This window comes from Hemitrygon akajei, chromosome 25 (assembly GCF_048418815.1).
Source record: "Hemitrygon akajei chromosome 25, sHemAka1.3, whole genome shotgun sequence".
Classification (NCBI taxonomy): domain Eukaryota; kingdom Metazoa; phylum Chordata; class Chondrichthyes; order Myliobatiformes; family Dasyatidae; genus Hemitrygon; species Hemitrygon akajei.
In genome coordinates, this window is record NC_133148.1 from 42,204,310 (window position 1) to 42,230,296 (window position 25,987).

At 44.2% G+C, this 25,987-nt stretch overlaps 1 protein-coding gene across 1 annotated transcript in view; it reads right to left on the reverse strand.

Annotated features, from left to right (window-relative positions):
* adad2 (adenosine deaminase domain containing 2) overlaps positions 1-25,987 on the reverse strand; it is a 90,052-nt gene that overhangs the window by 61,938 nt on the left and 2,127 nt on the right. The window lies entirely within an intron of this gene.

Consider the following 25,987-nt stretch of genomic DNA (forward strand, 5'->3'; position numbering starts at 1 on the left):
TGGAATAGTACAGCACATTACAGGCCCTTCAGCCCACAATGTTGTGCCAACCCTCAAACCCTGCCTCCCATATAACCCCCCACCTTAAATTCCTCCATATACCTGTCTAGTAGTCTCTTAAACTTCACTAGTGTATCTGCCTCCACCACCGACTCAGGCAGTGCATTCCACGCACTAACCACTCTCTGAGTGAAAAACCTTCCTCTAATATCCCTCTTGAACTTCCCTCCCCTTACCTTAAAGCCATGTCCTCTTGTACTGAGCAGAAGTGCCCTGGGGAAGAGACGCTGGCTGTCCACTCTGTCTATTCCTCTTAATATCTTGTACACCTCTATCATGTATCCTCTCATCCTCCTTCTCTCCAAAGAGTAAAGCCCTAGCTTCCTTAATCTCTGATCATAATCCATACTCTCTAAACCAGGCAGCATCCTGGTAAATCTCCTCTGTACCCTTTCCAATGCTTCCACATCCTTCCTATACTGAGGCGACCAGAACTGGACACAGTACTCCAAGTGTGGCCTAACTAGAGTTTTATAAGCTGCATCATTACATCATGTCTCTTAAACTCTATCCCTCGACTTATAAAAGCTAACACCCCATAAGCTTTCTTAACTACCCTATCTACCTGTGAGGCAACTTTCAGGGATCTGTGGACATGTAACCCCAGATCCCTCTGCTCCTCCACACTACCAAGTATCCTGCCATTTACTTTGTACTCTGCCTTGGAGTTTGTCCACCTTCCACAAGGTGGCTTGTACCACCTCACACTTCTCCAGGTTGTACTCCATCTGCCACTTCTCAGCCCACTTCTGCATCCCATCAATGTCTCTCTGCAATCTTCGACAATCCTCTACACTATCTACAACACTACCAACCTTTGTGTCGTCTGCAAACTTGCACCCTTCTACCCCCACATCCAGGTCGTTAATAAAAATCACAAAAAGTAGAGGTCCCAGAACAGATCCTTGTGGGACACCACTAGTCACAACCCTCCAATCTGAATGTACTCCCTCCATCACAACCCTCTGCCTTCTGCAGGCAAGCTAATTCTGAATCCACCTGGCCAAACTTCCCTGGATCCTATGCCTTCTGACTTTCTGAATAAGCCTAACATGTGGAACCTTGTCAAATGTCTTACTAAAATCCATGTAGATCACATCCACTGCACTACCCTCATCTATATGCCTGGTCACCTCCTCAAAGAACTCTATCAGGCTTGTTAGGCACGATCTGCCCTTCACAAAGCCATGCTGATTGTCCCCGATCAGACCATGATTCTCTAAATGCCCATAGATCCTATCTCTAAGAATCTTTTCCAACAGCTTTCCCACCACAGACGTAAGGTTCACTGGTCTATAATTACCTAGACTATCCCTACTACCTTTTTTGAACAAGGGGACAACATTCGCTTCCCTCCAATCCTCCGGTACCATTCCCGTGGACAACGAGGACATAAAGATCCTAGCCAGAGGTTCAGCAATCTCTTCCCTTGCCTCGTGGAGCAGCCTGGGGAATATTCCATCAGGCCCCGGGGACTTATCCTTCCTAATGTATTTTAACAACTCCAACACGTCCACTCCCTTAATATCAACATGCTCCAGAACATCAACCTCACTCATATCGTCCTCACCGTCATCAAGTTCCCTCTCAGTGGTGAATACCGAAGAGAAGTATTCATTAAGGACCTCACTCACTTCCACAGCCTCCAGGCACATCTTCCCACTTTTATCTCTAATCGGTCCTACCTTTACTCCTGTCATCCTTTTGTTCTTCACATAACTGAAGAATGCCTTGGGGTTTTCCTTTACCCTACTCGCCAAGGCCTTCTCATGCCCCCTTCTTGCTCTTCTCAGCCCCTTCTTAAGCTCCTTTCTTGCTACCCTATATTTCTCAATAGACCCATCTGATCCTTGCTTCCTAAACCTCATGAATGCTGCCTTCTTCCACCTGACTAGATTTTCCACTTCACTTGTCACCCATGGTTCCTTCACCCTACCATTCTTTATCTTCCTCACCAGGACAAATTTATCCCTAACATCCTGCAAGATATCCCTAAACATTGACCACATAGCCATAGTACATTTCCCTGCAAAAACATCACCCCAATTCACACCTGCAAGTTCTAGCCTTATAGCCTCATAATTTGCCCTTCCCCAATTAAAAATTTTCCTGTCCTCTCTGATTCTATCCTTTTCCATGATAATGCTAAAGGTCAGGGAGCGGTGATCACTGTCCCCCAGATGCTCACCCACTGACAGATCTGTGACCTGACCCGGTTCGTAACCTAATACTAGATCTAGTATGAAATTCACCCTAGTCGGCCTGTCAACATACTGTGACAGGAATCCATCTTGGACACACTTAACAAACTCTGCCCCATCTAAACCCTTGGAACTAATCAAGTGCCAATCAATATTAGGGAAGTTAAAGTCACCCTGTTATTTTTGCACCTTTCCAAAATCTGCCTCCTAATCTGCTCCTCAGTATCTCTGCTGTTACCAGGGGGCCTATAGAATACCCCCAGTAGAGTAACTGCTCCATTCCTGTTCCTGACTTCCACCCATACTGACTCAAAAGAGGATCCTGCTACATTACCCACCCTTTCTACAGCTGCAATAGTATCCCTGACCAGTAATGCCACCCCTCCTCCCCTTCCCCCCTCTCTATCCCTTTTAAAGCACTGAAATCCTGCCCTGGTGCCAGCCAAGTCTCTGTAATGGCCACTACATCATAATTCCATGTATGTATCCAAGCTCTCAGTTCATCACCTTTGTTCCTGATGCTTCTTGCATTTGTTATGATACCAGCCCCCTCCTTTGTGAGAATTGCAAGAGCCCTAGAAAAGGGGGGTCAATGACCCAAAAGAGAGAGAGAGGGAGACAGGCTGAATGGACACAGGAAATGGAAAGACATTCCACTGGGACAAAAGCTGGTGACTGTGGCATTGTTCTCAGGAGACACCTGGGAACTGCAGACGTGCCAACTCGCAGGGACATTGTAAAGCCCTCGGGCAAAGTGGGCTGGTTGAGAGAGAGATTGCATCACCTGCAACCTGATTGACACCTGAGATCCCGTGAGGCAGTATAAAGAAGGGTCTGAAAGAGGACGACCCTCAGACGCACCAAGGAGACACCAAGAAGCACGATAACGCTTCCCGTGGGAACGGGAAGCCATTTTGAAATAAGCCACGTGCGTTAAATTCCGAATGCGGGGTTTGTGGCTGGAACCAACGGAAGATCGCTTTTAACTAACAACGGGGAAGATCGCTCCCCTGATTCCACGGATGTAAACGGCAAGTTTTTCCGTTTTATCTCTCTCTCTCTCCAACACGTGAAACCAAAAGAGAAAAGCCTGCAGACTTCAGAGTGACTCTTTATATTTCCAATTGGACTCAGTATTATATACCCTAGACAACGAAAGAGCTTATTTCTGATTGATTATGGTTACACCGGTGTTTTAGATTGAGTTTTGACGATTTGAATGTTTGTATTAACCATACGTTTGTGCCCTTATTGAATAAAACGTTTGAAAATAGTAGCATCCGACTCAGCTGATCCATCTATCTTTGCTGGTAAGTTACCTGGTTACGGGGTTTTCGTAACAAGTGGGGGCTCGTCCGGGATTTGAAACCAAACGGGAGGGTCAGTGAATCGGGCTGTAAGTCCAAACTTAAATCTGGTTACGCAGGTAGTCAGACGGGAAACCAGCAAAGATGGATGTGTCGGAATTTAGGAGAAACCCGACGGTAGAGGCGCTAGGGAAGGCTACAAAATCAGACTTAGTAAGTTTGGCGCAGGCCTTAGACCTCACAGCGGTGAAGCCAGCAATGAAAAAGCAGGAAGTGCTAAGGGTCATACAACAGCATTACGTTGGGAAGAAGGCGTTTACAGCTGAGGATTTGGAAAATATTCCCGAAAGGAGATTAGTGAGTGGGACAAATCAGGCAGAGTTGGAGAAAGCAAGGCTGGAACATGAGTTTAAAATAAAGCAGCTAGAAATAGACGCAGCTCAGAAGGCTGCAGAGAGAGAAGCCGAGAGGGCAAGAGAAGCCGAGAGGGCAAGAGAAGCCGAGAGGGAAAGAGAGCAGGTGTTCAAACTAAAGCAGCTAGAAGCAGAAGAGAGAGAGAAACAGAGGAACTATGAATTGGAGCTGGACAGGCGGAAACAAGAGCGAAGAACTCAAGGGGGAGAGAAAGAGGGGTTTGATATTAGTCGGGCGTTGAGGTTGGTCCCCCCGTTCGAGGAGACGGATGTTGATAGTTATTTCTTGCTCTTTGAAAAGGTGGCAGAGAATCAGCAGTGGCCCAGAGAGCAATGGGTGGCGTTGTTACAAAGTGTGTTACGAGGAAAAGCACAGCGGGTATATGCCGCGCTGCCCACAGAAAGGGACGGGAATTATGATCAAGTAAAGGAGGCCATTCTCCGAGGTTACGAGTTAGTACCTGAGGCGTATAGACAAAGGTTCCGAAATTTAAAAAGAGGGTGGAATCAAACGTATACCGAGCTAGCCCATGAGAAGGGTGTGCTCTTGAATCGTTGGTGCACAGCTGAAAAGGTGGCCGAGGACTATGGGCGTCTCAGGGAGCTAGTTTTGATTGAGGAATTTAAAAGTTGCGTTCCGGAAGAGATCCGAATGTATTTAAGTGAGAGGACGAATCAGTCCATCTCAGAGATGGCTAGGCTCGCAGATGAATATGCCCTAACCCACAAGACAAAGTTTTCCTCGCCAAAAAGTTACCCGAGAGACCGTCGGAATGGTAGGGACAGTCCGCCGGCTAAGGGAGAAACTCCACCGGGAGCTAGCACAAAAAGTGAGGATAACAGACAGGAAACCTGGAGATCTCCTGGTTTAAACTGTTTTAATTGTGGAAAGGTGGGACATATTGCATCAAAGTGCTTTGCTCTGAGAAAGGAGCCAGAGAGGGAGAGAGCAGCGATCCCTATCGGGCGTGCAGTGGTAATCAGGACGTTGACAAGAGGGCCCCAGGTAGATGGAGTACCGGAGGGGCGGGAGACATTTAGTTCCGAAGGAACCGTGTCTTTGAGGGAAGGGGACCCCCCCATCCCTGTACGAATTTGGAGAGACACGGGGGCGGAACTATCGTTAATTAGCCGTAATGTGTTAAATTTCGGCCCTCGGACGGGGGAGGTTGCCCTGAGAGGAATCGGGAACCAGATCACGGTCGTGCCTTTGCATAGGGTCTTTCTCGATTGCGAGTTGGTGTCGGGACCTGTGGAGCTAGGAGTCCTGCCGGAGTTACCGGGGGAGGGCGTGGACCTCCTGTTGGGTAATGACCTCGCGGGTGGGAAGATGGGAACCGCCCTGATAGTTGAGGCCCCGCCCATGGAGTCCCCGAGCTATCGCGCATGCGCGGTCACTCGCAGCCTGTCGAGAGCGGCGACTGGGACCGCGCGCAGTTTGAAATTGGCCCAGACGTTTTTACCGACCCTACACCACGAGGGTTCAGAGGGTGGTAAAACGGAAGGTAGTAAAGTAAAATGGGGTAAGGGTAAGGAGATAGCCCTCCCCTTAGTGAAGAGAAAGGTCCTAGAGGTAGGAAATAAAGATGAGAAACGGATAAAGCTGTTAAAACGTCCAGAGTTGGACGTGGTTGATCTGTCTGGTTTGGCAGAATTGTTTGGAGAAGTTGAGAGTCCTAAAGATGTTCTCGATGGTCCCGAGAGTGAAATGAGGGCAGTCTTAGAGGAGAAGGGTACCCTTGCCGTGGAGAAGTCAGCTGAAATGGCCGAGGAGGTTGTTTCAGCTCGCAGGGTTGCGCCTTCCCCAACGGGGGGCTGCCTAGAGAGTAACTGGAAGGATCGGGGGACGTTAGAATTTGAAAAAGGTACGGGTATTGAAAGCCTGGAAGGGGCCAATGTCCCGTTTGAGTGTGTCCAAGATGGGGATGCACGTGGTGCTGACCCTGGTAACGGAGCTCAGGGGAAGTCTGAGGTATTTGATTCAGGGGAACGGGGCGGCCGTCCTCGTGAGTCAGATAGACCTGGTTCGGGGAAAAAGGGGTTAACCTTGGGAAGTGTGAGTTCCCAGAGGGTTGTACAGAAGGGGGTCTTCAGAGTTAATGTGGAGTTTACGAATGGGGAGATAACTGTTGTTGTGGAGGGAGACGGGAAATCTGTAATTCCCAAATCAAAGGAAGAAAATTTAATGTCTGGATTGATGTCAGAAGCAGCAACCAGGCTGCAGAGACAATGGCTTGGTAACACGGTGCCTGCGAATCAATTACAGGTTGATTTGGAATGTAAAGGTGCCCCACACGCTATTGTTATTCAAGAGGGTGCTGTGAAAAGGCAGAATTTGAAATGCTGTCTGAACAAAGCGAGATCGCTTGCGGATCTTAAATTGGAAACTAATAGCATGACGGGTCCTGAAGAGAAAAACGACAAATGGCCTAAAATTAAGGAATTGGGTGGTCTAAGTTTGGAACACGCTGATAAAATAACTCCTATGAAAGGAGCGGGCGAAAGCTTATTTCGCCAGGGTGCCCAAGATCGCCACGAGGGAATTAACCGGAAAAAAGGCGAGGGTTAATGGGGGCGCGATTTTTAAAATAGCAGAAGCCGGTTTTAAGGGATTTTGACAAAGTATGTGAATAATAAAGACAACACCCATGGAAGCTTGACTGTTAAGTTTGAAAGTAGCATAAAAATTTGTCTTTTGCATGAACCTTTGTAGATGTATGTAAGCTAAGATCACACCTCCTTAGTTATGTTGCCGAAGAAAGCAAATAAATAAGGTGGTTATTGAGCTGAAGTTTGATGCTACCAGGCGTTAGTAGGGCACATGAGGTTAAGGTATTAAAGGAAAGGGGCACTGTACTTGTTAACTGTTTAGATGCTGACTTGAATGTATAACTGTATTACTCTGTATTAGATTCAAAATTTCTGTAAGACTGTACCACTCTGGGTTTTAACCGCTGGTAAAAACCTTTTTAAGAGGGGAGGTGTTATGATACCAGCCCCCTCCTTTGTGAGAATTGCAAGAGCCCTAGAAAAGGGGGGTCAATGACCCAAAAGAGAGAGAGAGGGAGACAGGCTGAATGGACACAGGAAATGGAAAGACATTCCACTGGGACAAAAGCTGGTGACTGTGGCATTGTTCTCAGGAGACACCTGGGAACTGCAGACGTGCCAACTCGCAGGGACATTGTAAAGCCCTCGGGCAAAGTGGGCTGGTTGAGAGAGAGATTGCATCACCTGCAACCTGATTGACACCTGAGATCCCGTGAGGCAGTATAAAGAAGGGTCTGAAAGAGGACGACCCTCAGACGCACCAAGGAGACACCAAGAAGCACGATAACGCTTCCCGTGGGAACGGGAAGCCATTTTGAAATAAGCCACGTGCGTTAAATTCCGAATGCGGGGTTTGTGGCTGGAACCAACGGAAGATCGCTTTTAACTAACAACGGGGAAGATCGCTCCCCTGATTCCACGGATGTAAACGGCAAGTTTTTCCGTTTTATCTCTCTCTCTCTCCAACACGTGAAACCAAAAGAGAAAAGCCTGCAGACTTCAGAGTGACTCTTTATATTTCCAATTGGACTCAGTATTATATACCCTAGACAACGAAAGAGCTTATTTCTGATTGATTATGGTTACACCGGTGTTTTAGATTGAGTTTTGACGATTTGAATGTTTGTATTAACCATACGTTTGTGCCCTTATTGAATAAAACGTTTGAAAATAGTAGCATCCGACTCAGCTGATCCATCTATCTTTGCTGGTAAGTTACCTGGTTACGGGGTTTTCGTAACACATTGAAGTACACACACTTTAGCCCTTCTACCTTTATATCCTTTATTCTGCTGCTCTTTCCTCAAAGCCTCTCTATTTGTTAGATCTGGCTTTACTCCATGCACTTCTTTCACTGCTCTATCACTCCAGGTCCCATCCCCCTTGCAAATTAGTTTAAACCCTCCCGAACCATGGTAGCAAACCTACCAGCAAGGATATTGCTCCCCCTCATGTTCAGGTGCAACCCATCCAATCTGTACAGGTCCCACCTTCCCCAGAAGAGATCCCAATGGTCCAAAAATCTAAAACCCTGCCCCCTGCACCAACTCCTCAGCCACGCATTCAACTGCCATCTTCTCCAATTCTTACCCTTACATAGTACTGGCAGCAATCCTGAGAACGCCACCCTTGAGGTCCTGTTCTTCTGCCTAGTTCCCGAAACTCATACTTCAGGACCCCATCCCTCTTCCTGCCTATGTCGTTGGTCCCAACATGTATCATGACTTCTGGTTGCTTTCCCTCTCGTACCAGGATGTCAAGCACCCGGTCAGAGACATCCCGGACCTTGGCACCCGGGAGGCAACAAACCATACGGGTTTCCTTCTCACGTCCACAAAATCTCCTGTCTGCTCCTCTGACTATAGAGTCTCCAATGACGACAGCTCTCCTCTTCCCCGTCCCATCCTTCTGCACCACAGGGTCAGACTCAATGCCAGAGGCCCTGCCATTGTGGCTCACACCTGGTCAGTTGTCCTCACCAACAGCATCCAGGATGGTAAACTTATTATTCAGGGGAATGGCTACAGGGGTGCTCTGCACTACCTGTCTACTCTCCTTCACGTTCCCCCCTCGGACTGTCACCCAATGACCTGCTTCCGGCAGCCTAGGTGTGACTACCTCCCTGTAGCTCTCATCTATGACTGCCTCATTCTCCCTTATGAGTCGAAGGTCATCCAGCTGCTGCTCCAGATTCCTCACACGGTCTTCCAGATCGCCCAGCCGCAAGCACTTCTGGCAGATGTGACTCTACGGGAGAGGGGAGCTCCCCTAAACTGCCACATCTCACAGGAGAGGCACATCACCGTCTCAGGAGGCATTGTAAAGACTAAATGGGAACAAGCTCATCCTCTGCCTCTTCTCGTCAAAGCCTCTCGAGTCAAAGCCTCAAATCTCCACTCCTTCACTGGCCCACTCACTCACTGGCCGCTTTCCACAGGCCGCTCTCCACAAATGCTGCCTGACCCAAGTAGTTCCAGCATCATCTATGTAGTGAAAAGAACTAGAAGTATTGAGACTCAATAGACAATAGGTGCAGGAGTAGGCCATTCGGCCCTTCAAGCCAGCACCACCATTCACTGTGATCATGGCTGATCATCCACAATCAGTACCCCTTGACTCCGCTATCTTTAAGAGCTCTAACTAACTCTTTCTTCAAAGCATCTACAGAATTGGCCTCCACTGCCTTCTGAGGCAGAACATTCCACAGGTCCACAACTCTCTGGGTGAAAAAGTTTTTCCTCAACTCCGTTCTAAATGGCCTACCCCTTATTCTTAAACTGTGGCCTCTGGTTCTGGACTCCCCCAACATCAGGAACATGTTTCCTGCCTCTAGCATGTCCAATCCCTTAATAATCTTATATGTTTCAATCCCCTCTCATCCTTCTAAATTCCAGTGTACAAGCCCAGTCGCTCCAATCTTTCAACATTTGACAGTCCTGCCATCCCGGGAATTAACCTCCTGAACCTACGCTGCACTCCCTCATTAGCAAGAACGTCCTTCCTCAAATTTGGAGACCGAAACTGCACACAATACTCCAGCTGTGGTCTCATCAGGGCCCTGTACAACTGCAGAAAGACCTCTTTGCTCCTATACTCAACTCCCCTTGTTACGAAGGTGAACATGCCATTAGCTTTCTTCGCTGCCTGCTGTACCTGCATGCTTACTTTCAGTGACTGATGAACAAGGACACCTAGAGCTCGTTGTACTTCCCCTTTTCCTAACTTGACACCATTCAGATAGTAATCTGCCTTCCTGTTCTTGCCACCAAAGTGGATAACCTCACATTTGTCCACATTAAACTGTATCTGCCATGCATCTAACCACTCACCCAACCTGTTCAAGTCACCCTGCATTCTCCTAACATCCTCCTCATATTTCACACTGCCACCTAGCTTTGTGTCATCTGCAAATCTGCTAATGTTACTTTTAATCCCTTCATCTAAATCATTAACATATATTGTAAATAGCTGCGGTCCCAGCACCGAGCCTTGTGGTACCCCACTAGTCACTGCCTGCCATTCTGAAAGGGACCCATTAATCCCTCCTCTTTCTTTCCTGTCTACCAACCAATTTTCTATCCTTTTCAGTACCCTACCCCCAATACCATGTGCTCTAATTTTGCCCACTAATCTCCTATGGAAGTGGACTCCTGAAGCTGAACAGGCCCTGAGAGACTGCTTAGGTACTACTAACTGGGATGTACTGCAAGGGGGGCTCTGTGGGGGCGTTGAGGAGGTCACTGAATGCACAACAGACTATATTAACTTTTGTGTGGATGCCGTTGTCCCTGTTAGAACTGTTCGCTGCTATCCCAATAATAAGCCCTGGATCACTAGTCACATCAAAGGCCTCCTAAACCAGAAGAAGAGGGCCTTTAAAGATGGTGATCGGTTGGAGCTTAAAAGAGTTCAGAAGGAACTCAGAGTACAGATAAGGGGGGCAAAGGAGCAGTATAGGAGGAAGCTAGAACAAAAGCTGCAGAAAAAAAGCATGAAGGAGGTGTGGGATGGGATGAAGATCATCACCGGATGCGGTGCAAAGCGGGGGGCGAACATAAGTGGAGATGTGGAGAAAGCGAACCAGCTGAACAACTTCTTCAACAGGTTCGACAGCTCAATCTCATCCTCACCACAGAAATCCACACCAGGCTTACTTCCCTCACAGGAAAATAGCCACTCACAGGAGACCTTGCCCATGCCCAGGATTACGGCTGCACAGGTGGAAGGTCAACTGAGGAAGATCTGTACCAGCAAGGCGGCTGGACCGGATGGAGTTTCCCCACGATTACTGAGAGCCTGTGCGACTGAGCTGGGAGAACCACTACAGCGCATCTTCAACATGAGCCTGGAACAGAGAAGAGTACCCAGACAGTGGAAAACATCCTGTATTGTCCCGATACCGAAGAAACCACAACCAAAGGAGTTGAATGACTTCAGACCTGTTGCCTTGACGTCGCACGTGATGAAGACCATGGAGCGGCTGATAATACAGAATCTGAGGCCACAAACCAGGCACGCCCAGGATCCTCTTCAGTTTGCGTATAAGGAGAAGGTGGGAGTGGAGGATGCTATCATGTATTTGCTGCACAAATCACTCTCTCACCTAGATGGGGTCAGTTGTGCTGTGAGGATTACATTCCTTGACTTCTCTAGTGCCTTTAACACCATCCAGCCCAAGATCTTAAGGCACAAACTAACGGAGATGGGAGTAGACTCTCACATGGTGGATTGGATAGTGGACTACTTGACAGATAGACCTCAGTATGTGCGGTTGGGAGACTGTAGGTCTGACACGGTGGTCAGCAGCACAGGAGCGCCGCAGGGAACCGTACTCTCTCCGGTCCTGTTCACCCTGTACACATCAGACTTCCAATATAACTCGGAGTCCTGCCATGTGCAGAAGTTCGCTGATGACACGGCCATAGTGGGGTGTGTCAGGAATGGACAGGAGGAGGAGTATAGGAAACTGATACAGGACTTTGTGATATGGTGCAACTCAAACTACCTGCGTCTCAATACCACCAAGACCAAGGAGATGGTGGTGGACTTTAGGAGATCTAGGCCTCATATGGAGCCAGTGATCATTAATGGAGAATGTGTGGAGCAGGTTAAGACCTACAAGTATCTGGGAGTACAGTTAGACGAGAAGCTAGACTGGACTGCCAACACAGATGCCTTGTGCAGGAAGGCACAGAGTCGACTGTACTTCCTTAGAAGGCTGGCGTCATTCAATGTCTGTAGTGAGATGCTGAAGATGTTCTATAGGTCAGTTGTGGAGAGCGCCCTCTTCTTTGTGGTGGCGTGTTGGGGAGGAAGCATTAAGAAGAGGGACGCCTCACGTCTTAATAAGCTGGTAAGGAAGGCGGGCTCTGTCGTGGGCAAAGTACTGGAGAATTTAACACCGGTAGCTGAGCGAAGGGCGCTGAGTAGGCTACGGTCAATTATGGAAAACTCTGAACATCCTCTACATAGCACCATCCAGAGACAAAGAAGCAGTTTCAGCGACAGGTTACTATCGATGCAATGCTCCTCAGACAGGATGAAGAGGTCAATACTCCCCAATGCCATTAGGCTTTACAATTCAACCGCCAGGACTTAAGAACTTTTTAAAAGCTATTATTAATGCTTTTTGAGATAGTGATTTAGATGCATATCATATTTTTTACTGAGTTAAGTATTGTATGTAATTAGTTTTGCTACAACAAGTGTATGGGACATTGGAAAAAAAAAGTTGAATTTCCCCATGGGGATGAATAAAGTATCTATCTATCTATCTATCCTATGTGGGACCTTATCAAAGGCTTTTTGAAAGTCCAGGTAACACTACATCCACCGGCTCTCCCTTGTCCATTTTCATAGTTACATCCTCAAAAAATTCCAGATGATTAGTCAAGCATGATTTCCCCTTTGTAAATCCATGCTGACTCAGACCGATCCTGTTACTGCTATCCAAATGTGCTGCTATTTGATCTTTTATAATTGACTCCAGCATCTTTCCCACCACTGATGTCAGGCTAACTGGTCTACAATTCCGTTTTCTCTCTCCCTCCTTTCTTAAAAGGTGGGATAACATTAGCTATCCTCCAAACCTCAGGAACTGATCCTGAATCTATAGAACATTGGTAAATTATTACCAATGTGTCCACGATTTCTAGAGTCACCTCCTTAAGTACCCTGGGATGCAGACCATCAGGCCCTGGGGATTTATCAGCCTTCAGTCCCATCAATCTACCCAACAACATTTTCTGCCTAATGTGAATTTCCTTCAGTTCCTCCGTTACCCTAGGTCCTCTGGCCATTATTACATCTGGGAGATAGTTTGTGTCTTCCCTAGTGAAGACAGATCCAAAGTACCTCTTCAACCCATCTGCCATTTCCTTGTTTCCCATAATAAATTCACCCGTTTCTGTCTTCAAGGGCCCAACTTTGGTCTTAACTAATTTTTTCCTCTTCACATACTTATAGAAGCTTTTACTATCCTCCTTTATATTCTTGGCTAGCTTACCTTCGTACCTCATCTTTTCTCCCCGCATTGCCTTTTTAGCTATCTTCTGTTGCTCTTTAACAGTTTCCCAATCTTTGTCTTCCCTTGTCAGCCATGGTCGCCCCCTACTCCCCTTAGAATTTTTCTTCCTCTTTGGAATGAACTGATCCTGCACCTTCTGTATTATTCCCAGAAATACCTGCCATTGTTGTTCCACTGTCATCCTGCTAGGGTATCTTTCCAGTCAACTTTGGCCAGCTCCTCCCTCATGGCTCCATAGGTTCCTTTGTTCAACTGCAATACTGACACTTCCGATTTTCCCTTCTCCCTCTCAAATTGTAGATTAAAACTTATCATATTATGGTCACTACCTCCTAATGGCTCCTTTACCTCCAGTTCCCTTATCAAATCTGGTTCATTACACAACACTAAATCCAGAATTGCTTTCTTCCTGGCAGGCTCCAGTACAAGCTGCTCTAAGAATCCATCTCGGAGGCACTTCACAAACTCCCTTTCTTGGGGTCCAGTACCAACCTGATTTTCCCAGTCTACCTGCATGTTAAAATCCCTCATAACAACCGTAGCATTATCTTTGCGACATGCCAATTTTAACTCTTGATTCAACTTGCACCCTATATCCAGGCTACTGTTTGGGGGCCTGTAGATAACTCCCATTAGGGTCTTTTTACCCTTACAATTTCTCAGTTCTATCCATACTGACTCTACATCTCCTGATTCTATGTCACCCCTCGCAAGGGACTGAATTTCATTCCTCACCAGCACAGCCACCCCACCCCCTCCGCCCACCTGTCTGTCCTTTCGACAGGACTTATACCTTGAATATTCATTTCCCAGCCCTGGTGTGGTGAACTAGATATACCTGTCTGACTGCTCCTGTGGCTCCTCCCACAGACCCTGCTGACTGCTCCTGTGGCTCCTCCCACAGACCCCTGTATAAAGGCGACTGTGGGCTGCTGCTCTCCCTCATTTTCCCCAGGATGTAGTGCTGTTTATTCTTCCAGTCAATAAAAGCCGATATCTCGCTTCCTAAGTCTCAGTGTGAGTTATTGATGGTGCATCACCTGGTCCTCTTGCAGCCATGTCTCTGTTATTCCTACATCATACTTAGCAATTTCCAACTGAGCCTCAAGCGCATCCACTTTATTTCTTATACTTTTGAGCATTTATATATAATACTTTTAATCCATTACTCCCCTCACCTTTCACATCCATTCCTATTGCACTTGGCCATACTCTCCGAACCCTTGCTGAGCTTTCTGCCCCTTTAATTCTGTTGTCTTTCTTAACTTTTCTTATTCTCTCTTTCCCATTAAGTCCATCCTCGTATTTCCAGTTCATCTCCTCCCCCTTACTACTTGGTTACTCTTGCAACCACTGACTCTCTGAAGGGTATTGATAATGGGTGGGGGGGGGGGAGGGGGGGGTTACCCATCTTGTAAAGACACTGCCCAGATAAAAAGCAATGGCAAACCACTTCTGTAGAAATTTTGGCCAGGTATGATCATGGCCGTGGAAAGACCACGATCACCCATGTCATACAATATGGCACATAATGATGATGATGGTGATATATACATGTTCAATGTATAGCTTTTAGTAGTTGCAGTAACTTAACCAGTTCTGTACCCTATACCCACTGTGTCCATAAAAAAAAAGCCTTGCCCAGGCTTGCGCCCTGGAAACTTTCCAAGGTGCAAATCCGTGGTCTATCCAGACTAACGGAGGCCTACACACTAGGCCACTGTATACAGTGCAATCTAGTTAATTAGGACACATCAGGACTAGTGCATTTTTGCCTAATTAAGTGGCTGCCCCAATTAACTGAAGTTTCATGGAAATAGTTAAAAAGATAATAAAAAGAACTACTGTTTAATTAAGTAATAAGCTACTGTTAATTAAGTAACAAGTTTTCAGCAATTAGTTTTTGTTCTGTAAGACTTATCCCAAGTAAGCAGCTGTCCCATTTAACTAATGGCCCAGTTAACTGCAATACACTGGATAATGGAACTTCCTTAACAGCACAAACACATGCAAATGACACTATTTCAAAATCTGTTCGCTCTAAGCAAGGTGTACTGTCTAATGGTACTGATGCTAATCCTGTCCTAATTAAGCAGCAGAGTGTCCCAAGTAAAGAGGGAATTCTGGCAATTTTCTCAATTAACTTCTGTTCTTTCAGAGTTGCTGCAAATTAGCAGCTGCCCCGATTAATCGATGGCCCAATTAACCAGAATCCACTGCATTTACAAACCCCAGGATACAAAATGCTTTGCCAAGAGTGGTTAGTTTGTTTTTCCACACTCCGATTGATACAGATGTGCAAACAAAACTCCATTTCCTGCACACCTCCTTTCTTCACTCTTCTGGTCAACATTCACACTTCACAATTCTCTATTAAACTCAATCCACTATTTGCCTGCCCATTGTGCCAGTTCATTAATACAATCCTCACTACCACACCTATAGTTTGATATTAATCTATATCCAATCTAGCAGTATCCTACTCCAACATTAGATGCCCAAATTTTCTATGCCAATGCACCTGATATTCTCATATTTATAAGTATTAAAATCCACATAGGATGGAGATACTGGACTATAAACAGAGAGATGCAACACAAATATACAGGATCCACATCCCACACCAACCTTAAGGTCCAATTTTACATCAGCCCCACACATGGACTCATTGTATTCTCTCCACAGTCCCAACAACTCACTCCACATTCTAACACTCACTCACAAACAGGGGCAAATTGCAGTATTCTATTTTACCAATTTGTAAATTTTTGACATGTGTAGATGTGGGGAGAACCTGCAGGCAGCAAACAAGACCAGGACAGAACCTTGATTGGAGATGTGAGGCAAGATCCCTACTTGCATTCTGTGGTTGTACAAAAGCAATTCAAAGGGGAAGAAAATGAATTTTAATCTTATGTACAGGATGACCAAATGGCACAAATACTGATTGGGGCAAGATTAATTTGAACTCGTCAGCTGCTAAGCATTGTGATGAGATCTTTGAACTAGGTTGAACTCAATATTCTGTACAATGGCTCCTGTGGCAGGGAGAGGTGGGAGGAGGGCAAGTTCGTGAGCCTCGCATCCCCCCTACTCTACAAAATACAAACATTATTAAAATTGCATAAAAGATTACTTCCTCATGAAGCTTACTAAGGGCAGCATGTTAGCATGGAGGGGCAGCATAGTAAGGTAGTGGTTATAACACCATTACAGTGCTAACAACAATGGGTTCAATTCCCACCAGCCTGTAAAAAAAATTTGTACATTCTCCCCATAGATTTCCTCCCACATTTTGAACATGTACGGGTTGGTAGGTTAATTGGTCACATGGGTGTAATTGGGCAGTACAGCCTCATTAGACCAGAATCTTCCTTCATATACTGTACGATGATCAAATATGGTATGTAGTATTCTTTAAAGAAGATGCTGAATCGTTGGAACACAGCCAAAGCGAGAGACTGCTACAACATTTAAAGGCTGTAGCTGCAGGATCCTGTTCCTATTCCATTATTCATTGGAGTTATTTTAACGATACACATTCCACAAACAAAGGACAGTGACAAAATTTTAAAAGCTGAGCTAAGTCAACCCGATAGAGATAGGACCCTTACCCCTCAATGTAATTTTGCTGTTATTGTTGATGGAGTTGTTTCAATGCATTTTGAGCACAGTTGTATCTGGCCTGCTTTTTGCTAATACCTTTTCCTTCTTCAAACTCAAATCCATCTACAACTGCATGAAAGGCATAACCTCATATAGAAACCACTGACAAAAGAGAACAGAGAAGTTGGTCAGCTTACAGAAAGTACAAACTATTTTAGAAATGGTAAAATAAGGAAAAGCAGGCCATTCAACTCTTCAAACCTTTTGATCTTTGTTGATCTGCATTTGGAATGTATTTTCTTGACTTTGTGTTAATATTAAAAATTCTCAATAAAAATGCACTGACTTCAATCCCTGAAAAATTCAGTAGACACACAGTGTACATTTATTTGACAAGTTACATGGTGTGGAAACTGCACTGCGGCGGATAGGAAGGCTCTATAATGAGCAGTGAAGACTGCCCAATGCATCACTGGTACCCACCATCAAGGACATACACAGAAAGGTGCCAGAATAAGGCTAGTATTATCATGAAGGACCCCACACACTCTTCTCATGGACCATTCCGCCCACTCCCATTAGGGAGGCGGCTACATAACATCCACACCAGGATCACCAGACTCAAAAACAGTTACTTTCAACCAACACCTCCACCCAATAACTCCACCACTATTTTATTATTTCCTGTCAGTCACCTTATGTACAGCCTACCATCACATTTTGGACTTGCAATCAAACTATGTAGAAAAGCCATTTATATAAAATTATATTTTTATTATTGTGTTCTATACCTTTTGTGTTACTTTGTGCAGCATCGGATTTGGAGTAACAATTATTTCATTCTTCTTTTACACCTGTGTACAGGAAATGATGTTAAACAATCTTAAAGTGTACTCTGCATTCTTTGTGAGACACACCAATGAGATCACATTCAAGTGGTCTGAATTTTAAAACTCTTTCCTTTTCTTCTGGATTTGCCGAACAGATGAAACAATTGTACAGAACATAACAACATGGGTATGGTCTCTTCACATTGCAACATCTGCACTACCCCCACGTCTATCTAAACTAATCCCATCTGCTGCACATCAGAATCATTTTAATATCACCAACGTCATGAAATTTAACTTCGCAGAAATACATGATATAGAGAAAAAACAATTACAGTAAGTATGTACACAGTATGTATATTATATAAAATAAATAAGTAGTGCAAAAACAGATAAAAATATAGTGAGGTAGTGTTCAGGGTTCAATGTCCATTTAGGAATCTGATGGCAAAGGGGAAGAGCTGTTTCTAAATCACTGAGTATTGGCCTTCAGCTTCTGATGGCAACAATGAGAAGAGGGCATGTCCTGGGTGGTGAGGGTCCTTAACGATGGACGCCACCTTTTTGAGGCATCACTCCTTGAAGATGTCCTGGATGCCTGGTTGTTTAGTGCCCATGATGGAGCTGACTGAGTTTACAACTATCTGCAACTTATATTGATCCTGTACAGTAGAACCCTCCCCCCATCCCAGACAGTGATGCAGCTAGTCAGAATCCTTGCCCTAATACATCTGTAGAAGTTTACAAGTCTTTTAGGTGACAAACCAAATCTCCTCAAACTCCCAATGAAATATAGCCACTGCTATGTCTTGCTTGTAACTGCATCAATGTTGGGACCAGGTTAGGTCTTCAGAGACACTGACACCCAGAAACTTGTAATTGCACACTCTCTCCACTTCTGATCCCTCTATGAGGACTGGTGTGTGCTCCCTTGTCTTACCCTGCCTGAAGTCCACAATCAGTTCTTTGGCCTTACTGACATTGAGTGCAAGGTTGTTGCTGTGACACCATTCAACCAGCTGGTATATCTTGCTCCCGCACGCCCTCTCCATAGCCCTCTATTCTCTGCTGTTCATGCATGCCTAAATAACTCAAATGTTGCTATACCTGCTCCTATTACCTCCTTCAGAGGGTGTTCCAGGCACTCAGCGCTTTGCATTAAACATGTACAGGTATATCCTTTAGATTTCCTCCCCCTGACCCCAAATCTTTTTTCTCTAGTATTTGATCTTTCCACCCTTGGAAAAAGTCTATCTATCCTGTGTCGCTCATAATTTCATATACTTTACTAAGATGTGCCTTGGGCTACGTCAACATTACACCGGATAAATCCGTAACTGAAGCTTTTTCTCTTTGTTTTTATCCTTCGTCCACACTAAAATGGCATTTTCGTCCCACGAAACCGGAGCTTTTCAGAAATGCTTTCCAGGGTGGGTATTTTTGAAAACGCTGCTTGGGCAGATCAGCGTGGACGGGGTAACCGGAGACTTCTGCAAACATTATCAGACGGCAGCGTGCTATTTCATTGTTTTCTTGAACGCAACCTAACAATTTCAGAACAGATGGCAACGAGACTGAAGTCACAAGAGTTAGAAATGTACTCGCCAAATACTTCGACCCATAACTTACTGAGTAAATATACTCACATTACCCTGTTTTCTGTCCTTGCTCATATGAAGGTGGTTTACCTATCTATGCAAGTTCTTCTCTGACAATAGATGTGTAATAGCCTAATGTAACATTGTATGGAAATACAAGATAACACTGATGTAGACATTAAAGCATTTATACATTTAACAAAGTGCTTTATTAATGCAACAGAGTTAGTCAGTTTTTCAATGTTCGTCGTCAGCCGGGTCAATCTGTCCGTGAACTCTGTCGGTTGCCTCTGTAGGCTCCAGTATTTTTGTTTATTTTTAAGTTCTCCTGCGCGAGAGCCAACAGCTGTCCATCGTTTTAAGTTTTTCTAGTCTGTAACTACACAAATGCGCACCGTCTTTCACAGTGAGATTCGACACCAAACACGTCGCTTGTTTTCGGTAGATGTGTCCTGCGCATGCCCAGTAGGAGGAGATTCGCCGAAATCTCCGTTTCAATGTGGATACAGATATTTTTAAAAACGCATTGTGTGGATGCCTATTGTTTTTATGTGAAACCGGCGTTTTCAAAATTATCCAGTCTAGTGTGGATGTAGCCTTAGCCTCTGATGCTCTAGGAAGAACAATCCATGTTTGTACAGAATCTCCGTATTGTAATGTATGGGTCTATTTCTTTTCCAGCAATGACTCCCCTTAGCCCTTAGCACTACATATGGACTGTTGTCTACACATGTGTATTGATCTGTGTCTATGCATGCATATTGTTCTATTGCCTATGCAAGCACATTATCCTCTTGCTCCTGCTGCAACATGAAAACCTCAGTTAAAGCCATCTCCCATGTGAGCCTTAATTGATGCAGATGTGCACAGACACAACACATCGGCAACAAGCACGAACCTGAGAGTCAGAAAATATTACAAACTCCACTGACAGTCATGGGACGAAACAGTGAGAGGAAAGAGTTAAACAGTACGGAGAAGGCTGTCACAGACACTAACAAAGGGACGTGTGAGTAACTGCATAGTACACAGTGAAAGCCACAACTAGCAAAGTCAAAGTGAAAATAACATGGTGATGGTTTCAGTCAGGAAAGCTGATGAATTTGATAGTACTAATGAAGACAGGGAGTTGTATTTTGAGAGGGTTCAACTGTATTGTAAGGCGAATGACGTAGTTGAGCAAAACAAAGCCCCCACGCTTCTTAGCTTAATGGGTGCAAGAACATTCAATCTCTTACGCAACTTAGTAGCCCCTAGAAAGCCAGCAAGCAAGACGTTGGACGAAATCATTACAATTTTACAAAATCACTTGAGCCCTAAACTGCTAACAATAGCTGAGAGATTTAGACTTTACAAAAGGAAACAGTCAAAGGATGAAAGCATTTCTGAATACATTGCTGAACTGCACAAACTTTAGAGATGGATTTTCTGATGCATTAAGGACAGGTTTGTACGTGGCATGCACAGACAAAGTACTCATAAGAGGTTACTGTCAGAAAGAGACCTTAGAATGGGCATTGGCCAATACAATATCATTAGAGACTACAGCAAAGGATGCAGCAGAACTACAGAAAAGGAGATCAGATTGTGAAATGCACAAAATTTTCCTGAATGATGCAAAAAGCCAAAGACTTTATTAATATGGAAAATCCTCCCATGATGTAAATTACTGTTGGTTTAAGGAAAAAGTTGCAGAAAGGGTCACAGACAAGGTCAAATAGAGAGACTGTGCAAGGCAGACAAAAAGCACAACCAAGTGAAAAGTTTCAAACACAAAACTAAGCAAACGCATAAAGTGACCAAATGTGACGGAGTCAGACAAAGATGAGCTGTCATGCCTGGAATTGCACAGTATAACTGAAGCAGATCACAAACTCATCTGGATCACAATAGATGTGTCTGCTGTAAAACTGAAAATGGAGCTGGATACAGGGTCAGCTTTGTCTAAAATTCCAGAGGCTGACTACAACAGACTGTTTTCTAAGATATCACTGGAGAAGACCTCAGTGATGCTAAGGACTGAGGCGATAAAGTATTCTCCAAAGGCAAATTAAAAGTGAAGGTGATGTATAGAGGCCAAATACGACAGATAGAGCTTTATGTGTTGAAAAGCGAAGGGCCAGCACTTTTTGGACATGAAAGTTTGAGAAAAATCCAACTAGACTGGCACACAATCAAAGCTCTCAATGTGGCATCAATAGGCAAGTGCAGCCCAAATAACAGTACTAACCAGGGACTGGCATAGCTGCTTAATGCTAAAGAGAAGGTGTTTGAGAAGGAAATAAATAAACAGATTGAAAAGTTGGCCAAGAGCTGTTTGGGATGCCAGAAAGTTCAAAATGCATCCCCACAGGCGCCATTACACCCACTGCAGCAGCCGTCATCACTGCGGCAAAGAGTACAGATTGATTTTGCTAGGTCATTCATGGACTCCACGTTTCTGATTGCTGTGGATGCTCACTCGAAATGGCTGGAGGTCATATCAACCACCTCAGCAAAGACTGCCCCGCCCTGAGGACTATCTTGAAGTAGAAGTGAACCTACTGAAGTCATACAATATTAGAACACAGGTTTTGAATTTAGAATATAAAATCTTAACTAACAGAGCACAGAATTTGCAACTTATATAAATACAGCAAACAAAACTCAGCAGACTTTAAAAAAGCAGCTGGAAGTGGGTTAAGTATGCAAGTTCTTTCAAGGAGACAACCAAGAAGAGATGGGTTGAATGACCTGATACAATCTGCCATAACAAGTTACAGACTTCACCCAGACCTTGGACATTTTAGTTGTTCTATGATAATCTGAATCAATTCAACGAACATGTAGGAAAAAGACCCGGCAAAAAGGGAGCAAGTTTTTTTTTGATTTATAAAAGACTTTTTTTAAAAAAAAAATCTCATAAAAGTAAGCTGAAACTCTGTGAAGATTGTGGGAAGAGTAATCTATTCTCTGTAATAGTTAAGCAATGTACACCAATTTTGGTCCCTTCTGGTTATGGGACCACCCCTCTCCCTCACACATGTCAAAAAACAGCGGCAAGCTGGAAACAGACTCTATGAATTCCAAATTCAGAAGAAAAACTAAAAGGATAGAGTGAGTTATGTCATAGAGTCATGAAGTCATGGAAAAGTACAGCCTAGGAACAGGCCCTTCAGTCCATCCAGTCCTTGCCAGACCATTTAAACTGCCCACTCCTAACAACCTGCACCAGGACCCCATCATCCATTTACCTATCCAAACATTGAAACTGAGCTTGCATGCACTACTTGTACAGACAGCTCTTTCCACAATCTCACAAACATCTGAGTGAAGAAGTTTCCTTAAAACTTCCCCTCACGTTCCCTTAAAACTTTTTAACTTTCACACTTAACCCATCACCTCTAGTTGTAGTTCCACCCAATCTCAGTGGAAAATATCTGCTTGCATATACCCTATCTATACTTTTCATAATTTTTATACCTCTATCAAATCTCTTCACAATCTTCTACGTTCTAAGGAATACAGTTCTAACCTATTCAACCTTTCCTTATAATTCAGGTCCTCCAGACCCAGCAACATCCTTGTAAATTTTCTCTGCACTCTGAGCACAATACTCCAAATTAGGCCTCAGCAATGTCTTATATAACTTAAAAACATATCGTCCCATCTCCTGTACTCAATACTCAAGATACTGAGCCAATAGCTTTCTTTACGACCCTATCTACCCGTGATGCAACTTTCAATAAATTATGGACCTGTATTCCTAGATCCCTTTGTTCTACCACATTCCTCAGTGCCCTCCCATTCACTATGTAAGACCTACCTGGGTTAGTCCTACCGATGTGGACTTTGTGCATTGGTCGGTGCACATTAGACACTTGCAAAGAAGGGTCAAAAATTATAAAGTTAACAAGCAATTTGGGTAGATGCAGTTGCCTTCAGTACTAATTGAGTTTCTACTTTTAAAATATTACATATTTCAGATGCAAATAAATAACTTTCTAGATAAGTATAAAGTTTATAGGACAACAAAATTAATCTCAAAGACAATCATAATTTACATCCAGGGATGGTATCTGCAGCGAATGACTGTGATATGTGTACACTTGGTGGCCATTTTATCAGGTACACCTGTACACCTGCTCATTAATGCAAATATCTAACCAGCCAATCATATGACAGCAACTCAATGCATAAAAGCATGCAGATATGGTCAGAGGATCAGTTGTTGTTCAGACCAAAGATCAGAATGGGGAAGAAATGTAATCTAAGTGACGTTGACTGTGGAATGATTGCTAGTGCCAGACGGGGTGGTTCGAGTAGCTTAGAAACTGCTGATATCTTGGGACTTTCACACACAGCAGTCTTTAGAGCACAGGTTCCCAATCTGGGGTCCACTGATCCCTCATTTAATTGTATGGGTCCATTACATAAAATAGGTTGGGAACCCTGCTCTAGGGTTTCAGAGAATGGTGCAAAAAAGAAAAAAAATCATCCAGTTCTGTGGGTATAAGACCATAAGATATAGGAGCAGAAGTAGGCCATTCAGCCCATCGAGTCTACTCCGCCATTCAATCATGGGCTGATCCATTTCTTCCAGCCATCCACACTCCCCTGCCTTTATCCCATACCCTTTGATGCCCTGGCTAATCAAGAACTTATCTATCTCTGCCTTAAATACACTCAATGTCTTGGCTTCGTCAGCCACTCGTGGAAACAAATTCCACAGATTTACCACCCCCTAAGGTAATTTCTCCGCATCTCTGTTCTAAATGGACATCCTTAAATCCTGGATTCGTGCCCTCTTGTCCTAGAATCCCCTACCATGAAAAATAACTTTACCATATCTAAGCTGTTCAAGCCTTTTAACATTCGGAATGTTTCTATGAAATCCACCCTCATTCTCCCGAACTCCAGGGAATACAGCCCAAGAGCTGCCAGACATTCCTCATATGGTAACCCTTTCATTCCTGGAATCATTCTTGTGAATCTTCTCTGAACCCTCTCCAATGTCAGCACATCCTTTTGAAAATAAGGAGCCCAAAACTGCACACAATACTCCAAGTGTGGTCTGACGAGTGCCTTATGGAGCCTCAACATCACATCCCTGCTCTTATATTCTAAACCTCTAGAAGTCAATCCCAGCATTGCATTCGGCTTCTTCACCACCGACTCAACCTGGAGGCTAACCTTTAGGGTATCCTGCACAAGGACTCCCAAGTCCCTTTGCATCTCTGCATTTTGAATTTTCTCCCCATCTAAATAATAGTCTACACGTTTATTTCTTCCACCAAAGTGCGTGACCATACACTTTCCAACATTGTATTTCATTTGCCTCTTCTTTGCCCATTCCCCTAAACTATCTAAGTATCTCTTGCAGGCTGTCTGTTTCCTCATCACTACCCACTCCTCCACCTATCTTTGTATCATCAGCAAATTTAGACACAAATCCATTAATCCCATAGTCCAAATCATTGACATACATCATAAAAAGCAGCGGTCCCAACACCAATGGAACTCCACTGGTAACCCACAGCCAGCCAGAATAGGATCCCTATATTCCCACTCTCTGTTTTCTGCCGATCACCCATGCTAGTAACTTCCCTGTAATTCCATGGGCTTTTACCTTGCTAAGCAGCCTCATGTGTGACACATTGTCAAAGGCCTTCTGAAAATCCAAGTACACCACATCTACTGCATCTCCCTTGTCTACCCAGCTTGTAACTTCCTCAAAAATATATATAAACACCTTGTTAATGAGAAAGGTCAGAAGAGTAATTTCAAGAGAGAGGTCAGAAAAGGCCAGACTGATTCAGGCTGACAGGAAGGTGCCAGTAACTCAAATAACACAAAAAACTTGAAGTAGATGGGCTACAGCAGCAGAAGACCAAATGGGCTAGCCACTGAATGTTTACAAACTAATTAAACAAGTACCAATAGCTAAAATGAAGAGACAATACATAACTCTTAAACTTGTTTAGATCTGATTACCTCAATCCTGTCACCTTACTGCATGATCAGACTTTTAGGTTTTTAACCTAACCAAACAGAATTATTGTAATTATATTATTAAAATCATGAAGCTCAACTTTAAATAGAATGTACTTTACTAGACTTTTCAGTGTCAAACCAGCCATACTTGACTTTGTGATATTATTAATTTCTTCTAAAGTTCTGAAGGACACTGGGGCTATTAATCCTGTCAGATAAGTAACTGGCTCATCTGAATTACCATGGCGTTGTTAGTGGGCAGCGAAAGAGGAAACAATGCAGAAAAATCACTGCTTGTACTGTGATAATCCAGAATAGCTCAAAATAATGCCACAACCCAGCCAGAGAGTGACAAGGAATTTACCAGGTCAGAAAAAGACAAAAAGGCGGGATAAGTACTTGTTTGCTCTCAGAATGAAAATTTCTTCTTCATTTTCTTCAGCTTTCTCAGAATATCCCACCTTCTACCAGCCACATTCTGCATCTTTCCTTTCTGTTCTCAGTGTTACAAGCTGTTTAATATTGCAGAAGCAACACAGTACATTTGTAATCTTTTTAGAACTTCAGGCGAGAATAAAATCCAAGATTCATTATCAACAATCAAAGATACTTGGAGTAATATGTAATTATGTCAGCCCCTTCTAAACTAGTTCCAAGTTTGTACAGGAGTCTTAGGTCCCACACCACCAGGTTCAGGAACAGTTACTAACCTTCAACCATCAGGTTCCTGAACCAGTGTGGAGAACTTCACTCACCTCAACTCTGAACTGACTCACAATCAAGGACTCTACAGCTCATGTACTCAGTATTAATAACATTATTGGAGATTTTTTTCATATTTGCAGCTTGCCTTCTTTTGCTTGTTGGTCATTCATCAGTCCCTGAGTGCAGTCTTTCACTGATGCTGTTGTATTTCTTTGTAC